Below are 25,208 nucleotides of genomic sequence, written 5' to 3'. Positions count from 1 at the left end.
CAGATTAAGTTTATTTCGAAACTTAAGCAAAACTTGTAGCAGTAATTCGGCATGCAAATGATAAAAACGAGTTAATATTAAAGTAATTAATGTTGAGAAATCGTTTTTTCCCTACATTTGAATGTACGTTTTGCCTTCAGATGTCGCCACTAACGTGCAAGAGATTATTCAAACGCAAAAAAAAAAAAAAAAAAAAAAAAAAAAAAAAAACACGTTTCTTCAAATTAGCAGATAAAGTTTGACATCGTTTCATGTATGTGCATCTGAAATGTAGATGAAATTTTACTTCCTTTACTGATAAAACAACGTTGTTGGTTTGATGGAGTCAGCATTATACAATATGCATTTTTTGCTCTTTGGAATAAAGCAAATATTGCCCATCCATTTGCCATTTGAATTTTCATATAGACAAAAATAAAGAGCAACTTTTCATCTAATTATAAAATCGAATTTCAGCTCTTTTTTTCCCCTCCCATTCACCAAAAACACTGTTTTTAAATCTTTAAGAGGAGACAGTTTTGCATAAAGCAGATGTAACAAATAACTGTAGACAATTGTTAGTAAAGATCTCTTGTTAAAAACTTAACCATAGCACATAAATAATTTTAAAATTACCTGCTGTTACTAAAATAAGTAAGTTGTATAGTTTTTTTTTTTTTTTTTTTCCCTTCCCAGAATGTAACTTTTTTAAATCTAACTATTTGTATCTTGGATGATACACAGCTATAATCCTCATTTAAAAATTATTATATCAATTGAAAAAAGGTTTGAGATTTAAATGGTACAATTTATTCGTGCTACATACTGACGCTATCTAAAGTACTCTTAAGGAAGGGGAACTGTATAAAGTGATTTATAGAAGATAAAGAAGCAGGATGTTAAGAAATACTTCTGTAATGCCTGAATTTCTATTTTAAAGCATGCATGCTTTAATTGTTACACAGTGATAGGAAAACCTAAGCAACAACTAGAACAATTAATTATTTGATAAAATATGATCATTATAAATTTTTTGAAGCAATCTTGTGTAACCACAAAACAATCTCAGCAGAAACATACCTATGATTCTGAAAACTTATAGGGTTTATATTTATTTTAACTAACATTTATTTTAAGTTTAAACTATCTTTCCTGTCAAGCCTTACTTTCCCCTGGAATTGCCAATGCCAGAGTATGTAAATTTTAGTAGAACGCGCAAGGATTCAAATTATCAGCGGAAGTATTCTGATTTAAATAGAAAGGAAACGAGTTCGAGGTATGATATTCTTACTTCACGAGCGCGGAGGTAGTTGGCCAGAAATTGAAAAACCCCGCGTTTCGGCCTGTGTGCTTGCCTGGAAGTAGTGTTAATCGTTCAAGTGATCTTCAAGTTTGCTGAATTAGCAGCGGTATTGTAAAACGCGGTGAGTTAGTTACTTTTAGAGAGCCTCGTAGTTAGAGTCTTGTCTATAGTTTCTTTTCAGGTTATTATTTTTAATTGACCGCCGAGTTGGCGCAGTTTGTGAGCGTCAAGAGCACGCACTTGTAATTTATTACGTTGAATAAAAAGGGACTTAAACCCTTAACAAGACTCTGTCTTTTATCCAGCTTTCACAGTCACCTCTTGGTTGCGTGCAAGTTGGAGGCGCGCAACGCTACATTGGCGCCCGAACACTTATCGAACTGAAATGGCCGAAAATTGCATGGAAGCAGCTGGACAACACCAAGAAATGACAAGCCAAATGGAAGGATTTGGATACCTGGTCCAGAATTTGAGAGCGTCAATCAAGCCCAACGTCAATTTCGACGGAAAAAATTCGGTGGCGATATTTCTAGAAGGCCTAGAAAATCACTTTCAGCTCTACCCTGTGCCGGAAAGACAAAAAGTTGCCATCGCCACATCAGCACTAAGAGGACAGGCCGCGCTATGGTGGAAAAATATAGGCAAATTTTTATTACGGGAATTTGGAAGCCAGACATATACATTTGAAAATTTCAAAAAATCGTTAGTAAAGGCCTTCCCCATAGTGAAAGATCGCGCAAGGCTGGAAGCCGAACCATATAGTTTCTATCAACGGGATATAGCAGAATAGACGGACTTTATTCTACGAAAAATTAAGTTGACGGATATGCTGTATGGGAAGAAACCCGATGCGGAGATTATTGAAATAATCTTACCAAGATTGTTACCCGCTGTTCAAGACTACTTTGAAATTAGAAACCCAAGCACGTTGCAGGAGCTCTTCGAATTGGCGGTGAAGTTTCAAAATCGCAGAATAGCGGAAAAAGCCAGAGGGGCAACGTATTCTCAAAGTACCCGAAGGAAATCTTCAAATGAGGAAACCAGAAATGGAAATCGCTCTTATGGGGGAAAGAACTATCAAGCTAACTCATCGAAACTCGAAGGTCAAGACCCAAAAAGAAAATTCGAAAATAAACATCCGCGTACCCAGAAGGCACAGATTGAAAGGAAAGCTTTAAACGAGTAGAGGGGCCTGTGAAAGGGAGGGTCCAGACCCCGGAAGTTTTAAAAAAACCCTCAAATAGACATTTAAATACGGTCATCGTAAAAAACTCACAGCTACCAATTATACAAGTCCTGGTTGGCGATGTATCAGTAGAAGCCCTCATCGATACAGGAGCAGAAGGAAATTTTATGAGTGAAAATTTCTTCAAAAAGAATTTTTATAGGGACGATTATTTAAAACCAAAAATACGGAAATTATAGCGGCGCAAGGAAAAACATGTCACTGCATTGGGAAATTATCATTAAACTTACAGGTAAAAGAGGAAAGCCTCAAAGTATTAATTGTTATAGTGAAAAATCTGCAAAATCCTCTTATTTTAGGTATGGAGTTTTTAAGGGCCGCGAGGGCCACATTGAATTTTCAAGACAGTTTCGTGGTGTTGGAGATGGACCAGAGGGTGGTGGAACCTGTGGAGACACCGCAAGTGGACCTTAGCCATCTGAATGACCATGAAAGGCAAGCAATACAGCAAGTGGTGAGTAATTTTTCTAATTTGTTTTCAGAAAAACCAGGAAATTGTCAAATAGTCACGCACAAGATTCAATTAAATGCCGAAAAACCTTGTAGGACTAAACCTTATCGGTACGACAAACAAAAAGACGTAATCATCGAAGAACATATTCAGGAGATGTTAAAGAATAAAATAATAACGCCCATAAATAGTGAGTACGCGAGTCCAGTCGTACTATGTAGGAAAAAGAACGAGTTTCCTCCTTCAGATAAAAGGGCTTGGAGGTTTGCTATTGATTACAGAAAACTAAATAGTATTACTAAATTTCCAGTTTACCCTTTGCCGGTTATAGACGAGATCATTAGACAGATCAAATCGACAAGATACATGTCTACTTTGGACTTAACGTCTGGCTACTATCAAATAGCTATGAGACCCGAAGACATACATAAAACCGCGTTTATAACAAAATCGGGCACTTATGCATTTTTACGCATGCCCTTTGGGTTGTGTGGGGCCCCATCAACATTCCAGAGAGCTATGGACATTGTTTTAAAGCCTGTCCTAGGAAAATCAATTTATCTAGATGATATAATTATAACGAGTAGTACGTTGGAACAACACATTAATGATCTAGAACAAGTTTTTAAATTATTAAAAGAGGCCGGTCTTACAATTAACGCCTCAAAATGCAAGTTCGCAACTAAAGAACTTAAATATCTCGGTTATAAAATTTCGCAAAAGGGTATAGAAACGCAAGATTCAAAAATAAAAGCTATCAAGAATTTCCCACCGCCCAACACCACCAAGGAACTTTCTTCTTTCCTTGGGTTATGTTCTTACTATCGATCTTTCATAAAAGATTTCGCTAATATTGCTGAACCACTCTTAGTAATCAAAAGAAAAAGGGGTAAATTTACGTGGACAGCGGAAGCAAACACAACATTTGAAAGATTAAAAGAAGCGCTTATTAATGCCCCTGTTTTAAAATTCCCAGAGGGGGACGAAAACCTGGAAATTGCAGCAGATGCGTCAGACTATGCGGTGGGTGCGGTTCTTATGCAAAATAACCATCCTCTGGCATTTTTTAGTAAAACGTTGAATCAGACACAAAGGAATTATACAGCTACAGAAAGAGAAACATTAGCCGTATTAATGGCTGTACACAAATTTCGCGTTTATTTCGACAAAGCGCCAGTAACAGTCTTTTCGGATCATGCGGCTGTTGGTAGACTTTACTCGGGGAAAAACCTAACGCCCAGGTTAATAAGATGGGCTTTAAAACTCCAAGAATATAATATCAGAATAAAATATAAACCGGGTAAGGAAAACAATGTAGCTGACGCACTTTCTCGTATAAAACTGGACGATGAAGGAAATGAACTTAAATGCGCTGTGTTGACTTCAAAAATTTTAGATTCTAGAGATACGATTATTACTGAACTGAAAGTTGATCCTGAATTTGGAAATATCTATGCATATTTGAAAGACCCCGAAAGCTTTGAGCATACAGACATCGATGCGATAAGAAATAGAGCAGAAAACTATGAAATAATAGATAATTTATTATTTTATACGAAAACAACAAACGAAAATCTTGAGTACAAACCAGTCATCCCAGCCTCGCTTCGATTAAGCATTTTGAAGGAATTACACGACGCGAAAACAGCGGATCATTTAGGGGTCAGAAAGACTTTAAAAAGGGTACGCGAGGCGGTATATTTCCCGCAATTATACAAAATAGTAACGGCGTATGTCAGGTCCTGCAATCAATGTCAGTTAATAAATGATATTAATTACAGCCCGGCCGGGTACTTAAATAGCATTCGCGCTACATTTCCGAATGAAATTTTAGGCATAGATCTTCTTGGTCCCTTCCCCCGGAGCGAGTTAAATAAAAATCGTTTTCTTTTAGTAATAGTAGATCATTTTTCAAAATGGACAGAAATTGTTCCACTTAAACGCGCGTCAGCCAACAGTCGCAGATGCATTCTTACACAGATACATTTTAAAATACGGTGCACCGATGAAAGTCATTAGCGATAACGGGAAATTATTCATTAGTCACATATTTGAAAACATATGCACTGGACTTGGCATACGCCATATCAAAATGGTTCCGTATAGACCACAGGCAAACATAGCAGAAAGAGTGAATAAAAACATAGTAAAAATAATTCGCAGCTACGTGAGCACACATCACAAGCGCTGGGATGGCTACATAAATGAATTAGCTTATGCTTTAAGAACGGCAAATCACGATACTACGGGAAAAACCCCAGCAGAATTATTTTTAGGCCGAAAATTAATTACGCCTTTAGATAAATTATTTTTTGTGCAACAAAGACAGCAGGAGTTTAAACAAAAAGATGTGCAAAAGCTGATTGATCAGGCGCTTAAAAGCTCGGATACGGCAAGAAATAAGCAGAAAACATATTATGATAGAAAACGCCGTGAAGCAGGTTGGGGATAAAGTATTGAAGCGGAAATTTTCTTTATCAAGTGCCCCAGACAATTTTACGGCAAAGCTAGCTCCAAAATTTGAAGGTCCCTATGTAATTCAGGAAATCAAAGGAGTAGTATTATATCTTAAGAACGAGAGAGGGGAGATCTGTAAAGCAAGTCCCCGACCAGGTGAAAAAATACTATAATCCAAATGATTTTGAAATCCTTAAAAGTTTCTTGCAGGGCTCAAGTCTAAACGAAGTAGAAGGTCCAGAAATAACAACAACTATTCCACCACCCAAGAAGCAGAGAACTGAAGAGAGACCTAGCCCTTCTACAACCCGGACGTCGGTATCAAAAAGAAAAAATAACTCAAACTCCAGCGTTTAAGAAAAACAAGAATACAGATGCACCGCGTAAAGAAACCGTGGTAAAGAGGAAAACAACACCTACAACGGATCGCAGGAGAAATTATACATCAAGGAGAACGCGCACACGGCCACAGAGTCAGGTGCCAGCAAGGCCGCCGTTCCGGAAACTGAAACGGCAACAGGAGGAACAAAAATATCAGGAACAGAAGAAATTCAAGAAGGACTCCAGACCGGAGGACGTCAAGACCAGCCGTCCCAAGGAAAAACGGAAATGTCAACAACCAGACGATTACTCCGCCAAGAGGCCAGCATGCAGAGGACGCAAAAGAAAAACTCATGTGGACGACACTCGGAGGTCAATAAGGAGAAGATTGACGTCCATGAAACCTCTAACTTGGGACCAATATTGCCAAAAAAGAATGACGAAGTTTCAAGCATCGAAAACTCAAAGATAAGTTAAAACCTTCTATAATTTTTTTTTTCTCTTTTGTTCCGAAATGTTATGCATAAGTACGAAGTCCTATGTTTTGACGAAAGTCAATATGTCTCGGTTGAGACTTAGCTTTGTTTTACTTTATTTAGCTAAGGCAAAAGTATTATTTTCTTTAAGTATAAAAGCTAAGAACAAGCATTTTCTGGTTGTCGAAAGACTAATTCTGTTATGTTTAAGCCAAAATTTGGCCGAAGAAAAAAATAACTTTGTATTCTTGTATTAATAAGAATTTTAGTTTCAGTGCCGCCAGCTTGGCGAAGAATGAGTAAAGTAAAAATTTATTTTCTCTCATTCATTTTATGGAAATTGTAAAAATTATATGTATTAAAATTTTGTAAATGTACGTAAATACTTGAATGTTATGTAAAAGTAGAATTTAGTCTAGAAGCATAAAATTTTAAATGCTAAAAGTAAATGCTCAAAAGCAATGAATTCAAAATTTAAGTATTAAATTGCAGATAAAGTCATGCTTTAGAGCGAAAGCCTGCATGTTTAAAGATGAATGAGGGGGAAGTTAGAATAAATGTGTTTTGTAGGGTTCTCCACCTACACTTGAATTTTTAAGAATATTAAAGTAGCTCATCGAGTTACTTTAATATTCTTAATTAGATGTCGATTAATTAAATGTCGAGTAAGGTGTGTCTATTTGGTCGTTGAATTCTAACAAATCATGGTGTTTAGGGGAAGTGTTGTAAGACTAAAACACGAATATTCCCGTTTGACACCACACATGGTGGAGAGCCAGGGTAAAGTTAAATTAATGCTTGAAAAATTGAATGAATGTGAAGTAAGCAATAACTAAGAAAAACGAATCGTGTAAAAACAAAAATTTATTGTGTCAAGAAAGTGTTAATTATAATGTATTTAGAAAGATACTGATACTTATTCCTTCCAGATGCTGGAAGGAAAGACCAAGATTGATTGATGAAGTTCAGGAAAAGTTGCTGTAAGAAGAGAGAGTTATAACTATCAACAGAATTTTAGTATACAATTTGTTACATAAGATTTTTTTTTTTTTTTTTGTGTGTGTAAACGAGGTTCTCGACAGTTAGTTCAGAATTAGAAAAACTTACAACAGGTCGTTTGTAGGACCTGCTTCCAAGTTTTCCAAATTCTGGCAGCGGCAAATATAGGGTTTATATTTATTTTAACTAACATTTATTTTAAGTTTAAACTATCTTTCCTGTCAAGCCTTACTTTCCCCTGGAATTGCCAATGCTAGAGTGTGTAAATTTTAGTAGAACGCGCAAGGATTCAAATTATCAGCGGAAGTATTCTGATTTAAATAGAAAGGAAACGAGTTCGAGGTGGGATATTCTTACTTCTCGAGCGCGGAGGTAGTTGGCCAGAAATTGAAGAACCCCGCGTTTCGGCCTGTGTGCTTGCCTGGAAGTAGTGTTAATCGTTCAAGCGATCTTCAAGTTTGCTGAATTAGCAGCGGTATTGTAAAACGCGGTGAGTTAGTTACTTTTAGAGAGCCTCGTAGTTAGAGTCTTGTCTTTAGTTTCTTTTCAGGTTATTATTTTTATTTGACCGCCGAGTTGGCGCAGTTTGTGAACGTCAAGAGCACGCACTTGTAATTTATTACGTTGAATAAAAAGGGACTTAAACCCTTAACAAGACTCTGTCTTTTATCCAGATTTCACAGTCACCTCTTGGTTGCTTGCAAGTTGGAGGCGCGCAACGCTACAAACTTACTTGATTTAATACTAGATAACTTTCCACTATACAGAGTTTAATATCAAATAATTGCCATCAGTTAGGTCATTTTAAGTTATTGAGCATATGACTATTTCACCTGCTTTTAAAATTGTAAATCAGCATTACAGTGTAAACCAGGAATTTTCTATAATATTATCTAATATAATTATCTAAATATATATTATCTAATGGCAGATACTTGCCTATTCAGTACTGGCCAGCTAACATTCAAAAAATTATTATCATTCAAAATTCAATATATGTATTTGTGTAAGATAAAAAAATAGATAGGGTAAAATACAAACTTCTTTTTTTTTAATTTGGTTATTTTCCATCAACTGGAAAACTTCTTATCCGTGCAAAAAATAATCTTTAAAATTTCTTATTTAATTTAATGTTAAGTGAATTACATTCTAAAATTAATTAAATGAGTTTCTTTAAATGTTGGCTTTAAAATTTATTTCCGTGTTTACTCGCGTAACTGTCGTCCTCCCGTAATAATCGCAACCCCATTTTGAAGCGGCAAAAATCGCCGAAAGTGTAGAATATTGCGTACTAGATTTCCCCGCATAATAGTCGCAGCAAGATTTTCACAATAAAATGTTGGCAAAAAAACGTGCGACTATTACGCTAGTAAATAAGGTAATTTTTGATTTGCAACAGTTTTTTAGCAGTTTTGGAATTTTTTGCTTCAACGCTCATTAAAATATTGATTTAGTTAATTAATTTTAAAATAGTTACATAATAGTCGCACCAAGACTTTCACAATGAAATATTGGCAAAAAAAAGTGCGACTATTACGCGAGTAAATACGGTAATTTTTTATATACAACAGTTTTTTTTTAGCAGTTTTGGAATTTTTTCCTTCAACGCTTATTAAAATATTAATTTAGATAATTACTTTAAAATAGTTAATTTAAAATAGTTACATAATAGTCACACCAAGACTTTCTCAATGAAATATTGGTAAAAAAACGTGCGACTATTACGCGAGTAAATACGGTAATTTTTTTATATACAACAGTTTTTTTAGCAGTTTTGGAATTTTTTGCTTCAGCGCTTATTAAAATATTAATTTAGATAATTGCTTTAAAATAGTTAATTTAAAATAGTTACATAATAGTCGCACCAAGACTTTCACAATGAAATATCGGCAAAAAAACGTGCGACTATTACGCGAGTAAATAAGGTAATTTTTGATTTGCAACAGTTTTTTAGCAGTTTTGGAATTTTTTGCTTCAACGCTCATTAAAATATTGATTTAGTTAATTAATTTTAAAATAGTTACATAATAGTCGCACCAAGACTTTCACAATGAAATATTGGCAAAAAAACGTGCGACTATTACGCGAGTAAATACGGTAATTTTTTATATACAACAGTTTTTTTTAGCAGTTTTGGAATTTTTTCCTTCAACGTTTATTAAAATATTAATTTAGATAATTACTTTAAAATATTTACATAATAGTCGCACTAAGATTTACATGATGAAATATTGGCAAAAAAAAACGTGCGACTATTACGCGAGTAAATACGGTAATTTTTTATATGCAACAGTTTTTTTAACAATTTTGGAATTTTTTGCTTCAACACTTATTATAATATTAATTTAGATAATTACTTTAAAATAGTTAATTTAAAATAGTTACATAATAGTCGCACAAAGACTTTCACAATGAAATAATGGCAAAAAAATGTGCAACTATTACGCGAGTAAATATGGTAATTTTTTATTTGAAACAGGTTTTTTAGCAGTTTTGGAATTTTTGTTTCAACGCTTATTAAAATATTAATTTAGATAATTACTTTAAAATAGTTACATAATAGTCGCACCAAGATTTACATGATGAAATATTGGCAAAAAAAAAACGTGCGACTATTACGCGAGTAAATACGGTAATTTTTTATATGCAACAGTTTTTTTAACAGTTTTGGAATTTTTTGCTTCAACGCTTATTAAAATATTAATTTAGATAATTACTTTAAAATAGCTAATTTAAAATAGTTACATAATAGTCGCACCAAGACTTTCACAACGAAATAATGGCAAAAAAACGTGCGACTATTACGCGAGTAAATAAGGTAATTTTTGATTTGCAACAGTTTTTTAGCAGTTTTGGAATTTTTTGCTTCAACACTTATTAAAATATTAATTTAGATAATTACTTTAAAATAGTTACATAATAGTCGCACCAAGATTTACATGATGAAATATTGGCAAAAAAAAACGTGCGACTTTTACGCGAGTAAATACGGTAATTTTTTATATGCAACAGTTTTTTTAACAGTTTTCGAATTTTTTGCGTCAACGCTTATTAAAATATTAATTTACCAAATTACTTTAAAACTGCCCTTTTGTTTCCGGGTTTCTAATTTAGAGAATTCTCATTTCATACCTTCTTTTACAGTATTATTTGTCTAGCATCCTGTCGAAGCAGATCGAAAGTTGATAGTTTACTAAAAATGTTTTTAAAACGTTTTATACCTTATTTTATTGCCTTCTTTATTAGTATTAAAATTTTTAATGGCTTTGCATTATTATTTTTAATTAATCTGGTTTGTCTTTATTTAGCACTTTCTTTTGAATTATCTCATGAATTCATAATTATCCAGATATTCTCATAAATCAGAAACACCAGTCGGTTAAAAATTTTTCGATTTCTTCTTGATAAAGACCATGGAATCTTTAGCTGTCTGTATATTATTTTCATTACCTTATTTTAATTAGTTTTTTGTTTTCGTTTCAATTTTGATGTATAGTCTTCTTGTTAGACTTTTACCCTTCAATTTATTATCTTTATTATTTAATTAATTATGCAACATGCTAAGCGACATTCACAATTTATAATCTTACTTTTGAAATTTCTAAACTCTTGCTTATGTATATAACATTAGAAATATTTATAACTGATCTTTCCAGTTTTCAACTGCCGTTACGTTGCATAATCGGGGCATTTGATAACGACGCAGCTTCACAAACTGCCAAGTCAGATGTGCTGTCATTGAGTGTGGCGTAAGGGCTTTAATTTAGATTTCAAATTATAACATTGTATTGATTAGCAAATTGAGCGATTTGAAAACCTAGAAATACACTTCTAATGATTTAAAATTTTATTTTATTTTTTAATGATGTCCCTAATTGACGCATTTTGTAGTACATCTAATTTGTTTTATTTTTAATATACCCAACTGCTAACTTCGTAAACAATTGTCTATAGTTTTAATTAATAAAAGCTGTTTCTTAATGCCGTATTTTATACAGCTGAACACAGAACAATCGTCTGCGCGCAGTCTAGCAATTAGTTTCCTTTAAGCTATTTTTGAAGGTGTTTTGAAAAATCATTTTAAATTTTTTTGTCACGACATACAAAGTCCAGAATTATTTAGTCTGAAAATGTTTCAGTCATAAAGATCAATCAATTAAATTAATCACGTGTTAAACTGCAAAAATAAAATTTCTTAAACAATGAACTGAAACCCTGCAATTCTGTACTATATCCATTCAAACTGAAATGTTAGTACGCCTCAGAAAGGCATTTAATTGCCTCAAATAAATTCTGTGATAAAAAAAAATCGCATAAAATAATTTCAAAAATCGGTAAAGATCAAATAATTCAACACTTTTGCTATCTACCTTGACTTCCTTCAAGAAATTAACAGATTTTACAACTGAATTCGCAATCTGTTTAAATAATTTTGTACGGAGGTTTTAATTATTTATTTTATTCTATAATTTTCTTCTTCTTCTTCTTCAATGGCCAGACAGCCCAGGATGGGCCCTTGCCTTCCTCAGAATCGAATTCCAAGCTCTTCTATCACTGGCCATGGACATCCAATTGATTATTTTTAAAATTCTTAAGTCTGTTTCCAAACAGTCGAGCCACCTAAGTTTAGATCTCCCTCTTTATCGGCTACCGAATGGTCTGGGCGAGAAGATCTTTTTAGTTATTCAATTTTTCATCCATTTTGCACAGGTGTCCTGCCCATTTAATTCACTGAATCCTTATATATTTTATTATATCTATTTCTTTAAAGGATTTATAGAGACAGAGTTAGACTCCCGCCTTCTAAGCGAGCCTCCGTGGTGTAGTGGTCTGCACGCTCAGCGCGTAATTGAGAGGTCCGCGGTTCGATTCCTGGCGAAGGCTTTGCTAATTCTTCATCTTGCCTCTTCCAAAAATACCTAATGTCTCTACAAATTAAGCAATATTAATAGAGGCTTATAGACACGAAGCCTGCTCATCTTCCTTTTTCCAATCTTTTTGGACTACATTTTGCATGAAAAATTACCAATAAATTAAATTTTTAAGAAGTACCAATAAATTAATTTTTTTATACAAGACTGAGGGAATTGTAGCGTTTTATATCGGGCTGCCTTGTTACCTTCTAGCCGTGTAAAGGAATTTTAATACTACGAAACCCTAATCTAATTTTTTTCAAATATACAAATGCACTACTTTTCAGAACGAAATTTGTGATTATAGAACATACTTGTCAGTTTGTCAGACAAACATTTTTGGATTCTGCTGTTGTTACTTAACTTTGCGTAGAAAAGATTGCTGCATTAGTTTCCAGATTACGGAGCATGCAAATAATTTTCAAATAATCTTAGTGAGTTATGTTTGAAACTGTAGTATCTTTTGAGCCATATAACATGAAAATCTAAAGAGTCGAAAAATAAGATTACAGAAGCAAGTCTCTTTCATTGATGTAAATGGCTATCTCTGTCGATTGGCGAAATATCGCCAAGCTGGCGATGGTTTTGGCGACTATTTTTGTCACCAAATGTGGCGATAAATCGTCAAAAGTCACCAAACTCGACAACATTTTGGTCCGTCCTTGTATAGCTAACTGATAGTGTAACTTAATAACTGTAATTGATGCATATATGTAACTGTAACCGCATCCGGCGCTTACATGTAACTTTAACCATGATGTCTTCCAGTTATTTCTAGAAATAGAAGATGCTTTAGAATTTTTGGTGGCCAGGACAAACCATATATGACCGGAGAGAGTATCAGCTCTCAGTTTAGTTTAGCTTGAGTTTGGAGAACTGAGAGATCTTCACTGAGAACTGAGATACCTGAGGTTTAAATGTGCTTTGTATTGCACTATGTTTAGTTCTTAGTTTGAAATGTAACTACTGTTTGTACTCTGTGACACTGGGAAGAGATGTATGAGTATTTTTCTGGAAAGTTTCAGAAAGGTAAAAGGCTTTTTTTCTCAAAAATAAATTTTATCAAGGTATCATCGTTTCTGTATGAATTCAGTCTATTACGAAACCGTACGTACGAAACAATATATAAAATAAAAAGAAAGAATTAGCATTATATTGGCTTCATTTATTAGCGGTTTAATTTTCTTCAGAATTTTTTATTTCATTCATAGCTGTTTAATTTCCTCTAAAAATATTTGTAATCTTTTATGATGTAAACAAAAAACATTTAAGGGGAAAAATCGCCTAAAGCGAGTGGATCTCTAATGGAATTTTCCAGAATGTATTATTTTATATTGCATTTTTCCTTTTCATATTTCTTTCATCTAAATCTTACAGAATTGTTTGGATTAAATGTACATACAATAACCCATCTAAATGCGCAATGTATGGTATCGTATATTTTACTGCACTTGTTTAATGAATTATTACTCTTTTTAACAATTAAAAAAAAAAAAAAAACTGTAGATCGTTGTTATAAATAAAGCCTGGTTTATGAACCATTTTCCTGCAACGTCATCGACGAGAAAATTGAAGGTTTTTAGATTCGGTTATTTGAACATAGCAAAGCACACGAGGACTGTCTACTTAACGGGAACTGTGCCTTCACGGAGGACCTTTCTAAGGGAAATTGACTCGCATTCGCAGTATACTTGGGGAAACTACAAAAGGCACCCATGCAGCTAATCCGCTGGCCTGGATTCAAGCCTAAGTCGAATTATCACTATTCAGTAGTCTGCATCGATGGGGCTAAGAGAATTAAAGAGGTAGTTGATGATAGCATATGCTTTTTGAGATATGTTTCACGCCTTTTAGTATATCTACCATTGAAATTTGCCCAGTTTTGCAACTAGTGAATGACTGATAAACATGTATTCAACCTGATTTTATATATGCTCATTAAAACCATTAAAATTTTACTTCGTACTGCTTGCGTTGCCTGCGTAAACGAAAACGTCATTCTGCGTCAAAAAACTGCATCTGGAAACCTGAAGGTAGAAAATAACAGTACGTAGTCTTGTAAAAAATAAAATTTCAACAAGGAATCAAACAACTAAGTTTATATTAATTTGCTGTTAGATAGTAACGTTCTGGAAACCTGAAGGTAGATAATAACAGTACGTAGTCTAGATTTTTTTAGAATTTAAAGTTTAAAACTATTTTTTTAACTATCATTGTTATTAATCTTAAATTCTTTACTAATTTTTGATGCTTGTCCAAAATAAACATTCAACAAGGAATCAAACAAATAAGTTTATACTAATTCGCTATTAGATAGTAACGTTCTGGAAACCTGAAGGTAGATAATAACAGTACGTATTCTAGATTTTTTAGAATTTAAAGTTTAAAACTATTTCTTTTTTAACTATCATTTTTATTAATCTTAAATTCTTTACTGATTTTAGATGCTTGTCCAAGATAAACATTCAACAAGGAATCAAACAAATAAGTTTATACTAATTCGCTATTAGATAGTAACGTAACTGTCGAAACTTGATTCACATTATTTAAATTAAATGTCGCAGTCAGCATTTCGTGGCTTCAGAATCCGTTGAATAAGATAGTTCAATTAAATCTAAAGCCACAATATACTAATTAAATTTGGCTCAGAATCCGTCATTTTAAATTGTGATTCAGTAGAGAACAGTGCGAATAATGCTTAATTGTGGAAAGTCGTTATCAGAAATGTGATTACAAAAGTGAGAATTTAGTTTTAAGATACGCGCGATTCAAAATCTACTCTGTAATCAATAGTTATTCAGTACTGAATAATACTAGTTTTGGGCCAGTTTCTGAATGGAATTACAATCGGATCGAAATGTGCTCCCAAAGGGATATCTAGGTTAGCTTACTAGAAGTATCACTGTTGTGTAATCATAGCTTATTTTCCTAAGCATTTAATGAATGAAACTTCCATTTGTAGTTTATTTTTTTAAGACTACTTTCTTTACATTTATTTTCGCTTTTTGCTTCCTCAGCTCTGATGTCACTTAAAGATCGTAACATGATAATTAGACAAAGAATATCACGAGAATTTCATTGGCGTGGATCCTGAAAACTGGTTTTTCTCTCTCTCTCTCTCTCTTTTTTACGTCCTTGTACGAAGTAAAAAGGAAGTATTGTAATCGCGAAAATTTTCGGGTATCATATTTCAACGAAAATATCGATTTTGACCGCTATCCAACGCAATTTAATGATTTTTTTCTGTGACATCCGCAAGTAAGAACAGAATAAAGGACTCTTTTTCCTCAAATAAATTATGAAACTGATTTAAAATGAATTCTGAAGAGAATATTTCGTGGCATCAGTCCGTACCTGCGTATCTCGCATAACTCAAAAACGAGTACCCTCAGAACGTTGAAATTTTGTATGTAAGACTGCTATAACATGAAGATGTGCACCTCGTATTTTGGTCGGGTGCTACTTTGGTAGACGGTTGCACGGATTTTTGGCGATTTACGTTGGCGCAATTGTTGGCGTGATTTTTACAAACGTCAGCCATCTTGAAAAACGCTGTTTTTACGCATAGTAAAGTATTCGAAACTTTAAAAAAAATAAATATCGTCAAAAGTAATGGATTAATTTTTTGTTGAAAATGTCGTTTTTTAAGATGGCAGGCAAGTGTAAATAAATACATTTACTATGAGTATAAAATACTAAAGTAAGGTTATTATTACTTTCATATAGAAAAGAAGAAAATAAAAACAGCGCTATAAAAACATTGGGCGGTGCTACTTTGGTAGACGGTTGCACGGATTTTTGGCGATTTACGTTGGCGCAATTGTTGGCGCGATTTCTACAAACGTCAGCCATCTTGAAAAACGCTGTTTTTACGCATAGTAAAGTATTCAAAACTAAAAAAAAAAAAAAAAAAAAAAATAATAATAAATATCGTTAGAAATAATGGATTAATTTTTTTGTTGAAAATGTCGTTTTTTAAGATGGCAGGCAAGTGTAAATAAATACATTTACTATGAGTATAAAATACTAAAGTAAGGTTATTATTACTTTCATATAGCAAAGAAGAGAATAAAAACACCCCTATAAAAACATTGTGCCAATGTTTAATTAGATTAAAATATTACTGAAATTGAATATCGAAATAAAAAACATCATCCAACATTTAAAAGAATTAGAATATTATTAAATTTAAATACTTTAAAATACGTTATATAGAATATAATATATATATATATATATATTATAGAATAAATACATTTACTACGAGTATAAAATACTAAAGAAAGGTTAAATTATTACTTTCATATAGCATAGAAATAGAATAAAAATACCAATATAAAAACATTGCGCCAACGTTTAATTGGATTAAAATATTACGTAAATTGAATATCGAATTAAAAACCATCATACCAACGTTTAAAAGAATTAAAATATTACTTAAATTAAATACTTTAAAATAAGTAAATAAGAACGCTTCGTACACTAGAGCTAAAATGACAGCAATTAGTTTATTGTCGGTAAAAAAGGAGGAATGTCTAATAATTTTCTTACCGTTACAGGGGTTATTTCTTCCAACATGACCACAATATCATATACAGCCGTCTCAGAATCGGCTCTTCTAACGGTCTTCATCTGTGATCTACATTTTCGCACTTCATTGAAGAAACAATTAGCGACGTTTCCTCCAAAAATTTAAAATAAATTTCTTCTGACCCTTGTAAGAATTTATAAATAAATCTTTGATTAGCAAAGCCAGGCTGGCGAAAATATTGTCTCAAAAAATTGTCTCAAAGGACAATTTTTTTGATTCCGAAACCATATTTTTGATTCATACATAATAAAATCATTTTAAAAAAGAAATGCAAAATTAAATTGTATTTTAATATTTAACAGCCATAAATAATGTTTAAAACATTAGATTAAATTTATAGATATTAAAACCAATTACTTTTAAAGTAACGTGACGTCACTGATTACATCATCCACAGCATAAAATTTCATAAAATATGATGAAGAATAAAATTTTTATTTCAAATAAAAATGCAAAATTAAATTGATTTTTAATATTTAGAAGCCATAAATAATATTTAAAACACGGAATTTATGCATAATAACACGCATTATTTTTTAAATAAAATGTCAACAAAGTATCGGTTACCATAAATAACTTATCCAGCAATGGGTTTACCATAAGTCGTATTACTCGCCAAAAGAAAAATTGCCAAAAACTTGCCAAAATCCGTGCAACCGTCTACCAAAGTAGCACCCATTGGGCCAACGTTTAATTAGATTAAAATATTACTGAAATTGAATATCGAATTAAAATCCATCATACCAACATTTAAAAGAATTAGAATACTATTAAATTCAAATACTTTAAAATACGTTACATAGAATATAATTAACATTAAAACATATGGATAATAATTATCTCAGCAATTTCTGAAAATAGTGTATTAATTTTTTTAACAAAAATTGAAGTATACAATTATAAAATAAAAAAAATATGTACTTACATTTTTTTGAGTATTTAACCTGTTGTTTATTGATAAGTACCACAAAAAAAATCAGAATCATAATTCAGATAACATCTCTGAAGACATCTTTGAAGGAATTCGAAGATATGAATTAAATTTTAAAATGGCGCTGAAATGCACAAATTGTTAGTAACCAATCAGGGAGCTGATTACAGCTCGTTAATGCACAAATATTCTATAACCAATCAAAGAGCTTATTACATCACGGCTAGAATTAAAATTATTTAAAAATTCATATATAATAAAATCATTTATTTAAATGCAAAATTAAATTGTATTTTAATATTTAACAGCCATAAATAATGTTTAAAACATTAGATTAAATTTATACATATTAAAGCGAATTATTTTTAAAGTAAGGTGACGTCATTGATTACATCATCCACAACATAAAATTTCATAAAATATGATAAACAATAAAATTTTTATTTCAAGTAAAAATGGAAAATTAAATTGATTTTTAATATTTAAAAGCCATAAATAATATTTTAAACGCGGAATTTGTGCACAATAAAACGCATTATTTTTTAAATAAAATGACAACAAGGTATCGGTTACCATAAATAACTTATCCAGCAATAGGTTTACCATAAGTTGTATTACTCGCTAAAGGAAAATCGCCAGAAAATCGCCAAAATCCGTGCAACCGTCTGCCAAAGTAGCACCTTTGGTCGCAATCGACCGCACCAAAAGTATATAAATATATGTATATAGATATATCCACTCTGTTACTTGGCTCAGTCAGTTCAGATTCTTTATTCTTATATGTTTCTAAATTGTGCATTTTTTGCTTTAAAAATGATTGAATTATGTTGCTCTTATCTTCCGGTTAAGGTTTTTATGCCTTTAGTAAATCTGCAAGCAATATTCGTACAATTACCAACAATTTAAAAGCTGTTTAAGTGCGGTTAAGCCTTAAGATTTAAATAACATGGCGGACATATTTGTTTACATTTGAAACAGCAGAATAGTAGATTTGTTGCCAATCTAGAGAAACTAAGCTTCGCAACAGCAAAGATAACGCCTTCTTTTGTTATTGCAAATTAAATCATGTTTAATCCATTCTGGAATTTTTTTCGAGAAAATAAGTGTTTCAGATTTAATTCCTAATTTTTAATATAGATATTTTGACTTATATATGACTTATATTTGACTTTGATAGATATTTTGCCAAGTAACAGAGTGGATATATTTTTGCCTTGTCTGGAAGTGAGAACTAAATTAATTGAATGAGAAATACTGAATCGTCTGTGGAAAACTGTTTCTTTTTTGTTTTGTTTGCTTAATTTCTTTTACACATCGTTTTAGATTTATTATAGTATTTGAATAGAACATGTGGCAACGATTAAAGAATTCTTCAAATGATGTAAATTTATATGCATTCTGAGTTATAAATATGGGCAAGTTTTAACGCTGTTAAGTGAAGCTAGCGCCATGGTAAGCAAATATAGTGAATTTGAAAGAGTGCATTTATTATATTGTGTTTTATGCGCTATCGACGAAGTAGATTTAATTAAATCCAATAAATTTAAATGAAATGCAAAAAAAAAAAAAAAAAAAAAAAAAAAATGCGTATATTTAATATTCCGTGCAAGGAAGTCATGTGGTGTACACATCAGATTTTTTTAACTCGTGAAGATAGGTATGGTCAAGTTACACAACTAGATCCTTAGGGTCTGCAAATCACTTCGTCAAATCATCTAAAATCATCTAAGTCTTCCCTTAAATGGATCTTATACGCAACCAGTCGCATTCTCGGATTATCTCTCTCGAAGTAAGAGCAATTTCTTCTCGGAATATAAAGTTATTAAGTTCAAATCCCAACTATCTGCGACAAACGACAATAAAACTCCTTCGAGACATATTATCCTACTCCACCTTTATTGCGTTTGTTCGGAATTCGTTTTTGTAAATGGAATACAGGATAGCGTTGCGATTCAGAAGGTTAACTGGTATTCGAGCTACTAAAAAAAAAATCTCATGTGTACACCACATGACTTCCTTGCATGGAAAATTAAGTTATACGCATTTTTTTCTTGCATTTCATTTAAACTTATTGTCTTTAATTAAATCTACATCGTCGATAGCGCGTAAACCACATTAGAATAAACGCAATTTTTAAAATTCACTATATTTGTTTACCATAGCGACACTCTGGCGCTACGTTCACTTAACAGCGTTACATTCAGCGTTACATAACTCAGAATGCATATAAATTTATACCATTTGAATACGATTATCTAATCGTTGCCACATGTTCTATTCAAGTACTATAATAAATGTGAAACGATGTGTAAAAGAAGTTAAGTAAAGAAAACAAGAAAGAAACAGTTTTTCACTGACGCTTTAGTATTTCTCATTCAATTAATTTAGTTCTCACTTCGCGACAAGGCAAAAATACATAAAAACTCAAAATATCTATATTAAATTTAGGAAGTAAATCTGAAACACTTATTCCTCGAATAAATTCCAGAATGGATTAAGCATGATTTAATTCGCTATAATAAAAGAAGGCGTTAACTTTGTGTCTGCGAAGCTTAGTTTCTCTAGATTGGTAACAAATCCGCTATTTTGCCAAATTTGAAAGTAAACAAACATGTCCGCCATCGCAAAATTCATTAGGCTTAGCTGCACTTAAACAACTATTAAACTGTTGATAATTGTACAAATATTGCTTGCAGATTTCCTAAAGGCATAACAACCTGAACCGGAAGATAAGAACAACATAAGTCAATCATTTTTAAAGCAAGAAAGGTACAATTTACCAACATATAAGAATAAAGAAACTGAACTTACTGAGCCGAGTAGCAGAATGGATGTATATATACACATATATTTATATACTTTTGGAGCTGCCGATTGCAACCAAAATACGGTGTGCACATCTACAAGTTATATCAGTCCTACATACAAAATTTAAACGTTCTGAGGCTACTCGTTTTTGAGTTATACGAGATACGTACGTACGTACATAGGTTGGCACGCATAGATGCCATGAAATATTCTCTTCAGAATTCATTTTAAATCAGTTTTATAATTTGTTTGGAGAAAAAAAAGTCCTTTATTCTGTCCTTACTTGCGGATGTCACTCAAAAACATCATTATGCATTGGATAGCGGTCAAAATCGATATTTCGCTAAATTTTCGCTAAAATGTGATACCCGAAATTTTTCGCCATTACTATACTTCCTTTTTACTTCGTACAAGAAAGTAAAAAGGGCTAATTTAAAGCTTTCGTAAGACATTGTCGTAATATTTCATACACAGTAATAACTCGTATGAAGTCTAATTGGCTCTGAAAGACTTTGAGTGAATAGGACCCCTATAGAATTTCTTCATTTGGTCGGTTATCCCCAGAAATGATGGACAGATTTTTTGAAATAAGGCATGGAAATAGGCTGATGTAATGCAAAAAAATATCATACAAGAAACTGGAAGAAAAACACGCCAGTCTAATTTGCCTGACTTTAAAAACAATACAACAGTCCTGACCCTCAAGACAACCTCTCACCGTCTTAAGAGTCACGAATATATTGCCTTGTGGAACACTGAAAATTTGTGTTATTATAGGGTGTGTGATTTGACTATACGGTCCGTACGACCATTAACTTCAAAATGTTTGTCTCTTGTCCAACTGTCACTCTGTACGTCGTTCCTGGATCTATCCGAACTATGGTTGCAAGGATTTCGACCAATGCGAGCAGCAATTTTGCGGTATGAAAATACACAGCATTGTGCACTAAGTACGCTATTATTCGGGCACCTACCACTTGGTTCCGCCATATTTTTTTTTTTTTTTTTTTTTTTTTTTTGTATGTTCGAAGCATATTTTGCATTTCTAGACAAACAACAAGAAGGAAATACTATTCCGATATTAAAAATATCGCTTTCCATTTCCTGTTTTAAATCTACTGTAGGTGACGTTAGAAGAGTGCATTATTTCCATATACTGCTAATGATTTGCATGTTTCTATCATGCTTTAGCTGCGAAAAATTTCACGTCGATTTCTTCACGGTGGGGCAGTTTTAATGACCAGCTGTTAATGATTCTGTGTATACCTTCATGATGTGAGTGATTAGCGCACTCATCTTGCAGTTAGATGATTAGTTGTTGAAATTCTGGAACGAGTACAGTTGGTTTTCCCGTTTCCTACATCAAAAAAGGTAAAAACCTCGTACATATGCATGGAAGTTTCTGTAAATATGTAGGTTCACGGCCGTTTTTAAGCACTGTTTGAAATTTCATGTGTCCATGATAATTAGGTCCACATAGGCTGCTGATATCCTTTGAACAGAATCCGACGCCACTTGCATTCACATTGTCAGTCTGTATGCTTCTTAGTGAGAAATTATAATGTTTAAAGACAGCCGTCTGTGAAATACGGCCAAGAATCCGCTCTTAACGGCAAGAAACTGAAGTCTGCGGGTATTCATCGCCAGCTATATGAAGTGTACGGTGACTCTGCAGTGAGCGACAATAAAGTGCAGCTGTGGGCCATTTTGTTCAAGGATGCTCGTGAAAACGTCCATGATGAATCTCACTCTGGACCTTTATCTGCAATCACTGATGGTATAATGCGCGCAGATAAGACCAATGCTAGAGGGACCAGTTCACGCAGGCAAGTAAAAGTAGAAGCTAGCGCGACTCACAATTTCACCACTTTGGTCATACAGGTATATTCCCGCCGCCCAACTGTAAACCTCCACCACAATTTAGATAGACAGAGCCCATGCGGACGATGTTGAAAGTTTCCCACCCCTCTTCTCCTACCCTCAAATCACTCGGCTTTCAACTGGCCAGTATCTTAAGTGCCCCCATGCCGCACAGACGCAAAAGAGTTACAAATATCCATACCTTTTCCGGGACTCAGGGCCCAGCGATACGGAAGCCAGCATCAGTAACCGCTATACTGAGCAGGAGAATTAAGGAAATGGCTTGGAGAACTGAAAATCGCTCATAGAGAAGTGAAAATCATCGTTAATAACTGGTTACCATCACCTGTGGCAGTGTTTTATGAGACGTGTATTAAAAAACTTTTTATTCATTGTGATAAATGTTAGAACAGACATTGAAATTCAGTAGACAAATAAAAATAGCATGTAAATTCTGAAAACGAATGATTTTTGAAAAGTATTTGTTTGAGCCGTTTTTATCGCTAAACATTTTATAGCTGCCTTAAAAAAACAAGCCAGCTATAAAATCTAAATCTTTTTATGCGTTTTCAGGAAAGTAAAATATAAATTAACAGAAATTTATTATTGGCAAGCTTGCACAGCAGGCTTTTCATTTTGAAATCGCAGTTTGTTGTTTGTGTAAAAGTCGTGTTATGCCTCACATAATAAGGAGAAGATCTAAATAGCACGTGTCAGAATTCGACCGCGGCAGGATTGTGGTTTAATGGGACTGCCCTTTATATTCCGAGACATTGTTGCTAGAGGGACAATTGACTCTAGCCCTTTATATTGACAATTGACTCTAGGACTGCCCTTTATATTCCGAGACATTGTTGCTAGAGGGACAATTGACTCTAGCCCTTTATATTGACAATTGACTCTAGGACTGCCCTTTATATTCCGAGACATTGTTGCTAGAGGGACAATTGACTCTAGCCCTTTATATTTACAATTGACTCTAGGACTGCCCTTTATATTCCGAGACATTGTTGCTAGAGGGACAATTGACTCTAGCCCTTTATATTGACAATTGACTCTAGGACTGCCCTTTATATTCCGAGACATTGTTGCTAGAGGGACAATTGACTCTAGCCCTTTATATTGACAATTGACTCTAGGACTGCCCTTTATATTCCGAGACATTGTTGCTAGGGATCCCAAGACTGTCAGGGGAATATGAAACCGATGGGTCCAGGAGGGTCATAAGGAAAGCCATGCAGAGGCTCAGCGGCCTCGGTTCACTAAAGCCCGAGAGGACAGACATAATTATCCTCTCAGCCTTGTGGAATGGTACAGCCACGTTACGTAAGTACGGTGAATTAGAAACTTGGCTCGTGTGCAGGACACGTATTTGCACTGACAGTGTGACGACATATCCAGCACCACAGACTGCCAGCACGGAGTCCATTACTGCAGCTTCCCTTGTCGCTACAGCAGAGAGAGGTGAGCCTAAGTTGTAAGGTTTTAATTTAAACTAACCAAATTTCTTTTTATTTTAAGTTACCCTTTCCTGTAAACTCTTATTTCAACTTCCCTTCAGAATGAGCGCGCGGTTCAACTTTATGCTAATTTGGTTTGGAGCCAAGTTTTGTATTTAAAGGTTAGTGAGAAACTTCTCAAGTGTGAGAGAGCTTTTAGTCTCAGACCACTTTGGCTCGGTGGACGTTCGCCAGACTAGCTAGTATTTAAATTCTTACGTCTTAGCGCTATTACTTTAATACTTACTGAAGTGATTTAAGTGCCCTAGTACTTAGCCAAGGCTTGCTATGCACCCTAGATAGGCCAATCTCGCGTTTAAGCTCTGAGAACAGCGACTATTTGAATTTCTACTTAAGCTTTACTTTAAATTGTTTGATTGTTCAGTTTAGACCCAAGCGGGGTCATTATTTGTCTGTTATCACTCCCGAGCTGGGAGTTGCTGTAAATAGTGATTTAAATAAAAGGGTCTTTTGCGCCCTTCTGACGTTGTAGTTCTTCTAGCACTCACAAGAACATAGCTGCATTCAGCTCACTGTTCGAGATCAGGACCTTGATACTGTCACCATTATGTTTGCCAAGAGTATGCATAGAACAGTTAGTCCTGACAAAGTGGTGTAACGAAAGACGACACTGGACATAGAAAGGCACCACGTCGTCTTTTTGACTAATCCTAATTCTGCCTAAAGCATCATGGTGGACATATACGCTTGTGGAGATATCGAGGAAATGCCAACTTGTGATCATCATCGTCATACGGACCCAGCACCTGTCCTGCTAGTATGGGTTGAGTATCTATCCAGGTCACCTCTTATTCGCATGACGAGTAATGTGGACTGCCGCTGTTATCTTTCTGATATGTATGTAACAGCGGCAGTGGCTGAGCCCTATCTTCAAGACCTGCGTGACGCCATCTTTTAACAAACTAACGCACTACCGCATATAGCCCGTGCTGTTCTAACCTTCTTCGATATAAAGGATGTTCGACTGCTACCGTGCCCAACACGTGCTCCAGATCTCTCACCCACTGAGTCCACCTAGTCATGGATTGATGAGCCACTGGTATGGCATTACCCGCCAACCACTACAACTGATGAATTCGGGCAAACAGTTGAAGTTTCATGGAGTGAAATGCCCGTATCCTTGTCCAAGCTCTCAGTTCTACTCGATCCCAGGGGTGTTAGAGTCGTTGTAGCCGCCAGAGGTGGCAGTTTTCTCTACTGAAATATACGCACTGTCCACCCTAAGATCCTCATCAAATTTCATATCTTCCTCCCATTGTACTGCATATGTACAGTCTGTTACGTTTGTTCCGAACAAAATTAAATTTTGGGTTGCCAACGCATAAAGAATTACAGAATTTCCGGATAGCGGAA

Source organism: Stegodyphus dumicola, chromosome 11 (genome assembly GCF_044657685.1).
Source record: "Stegodyphus dumicola isolate Sdum_Otavi_A_Nest chromosome 11, ASM4465768v1".
Taxonomy (NCBI): domain Eukaryota; kingdom Metazoa; phylum Arthropoda; class Arachnida; order Araneae; family Eresidae; genus Stegodyphus; species Stegodyphus dumicola.
The sequence above is the reverse complement of the archived record's forward strand: the minus strand, read 5'-3'. Positions refer to the sequence as shown.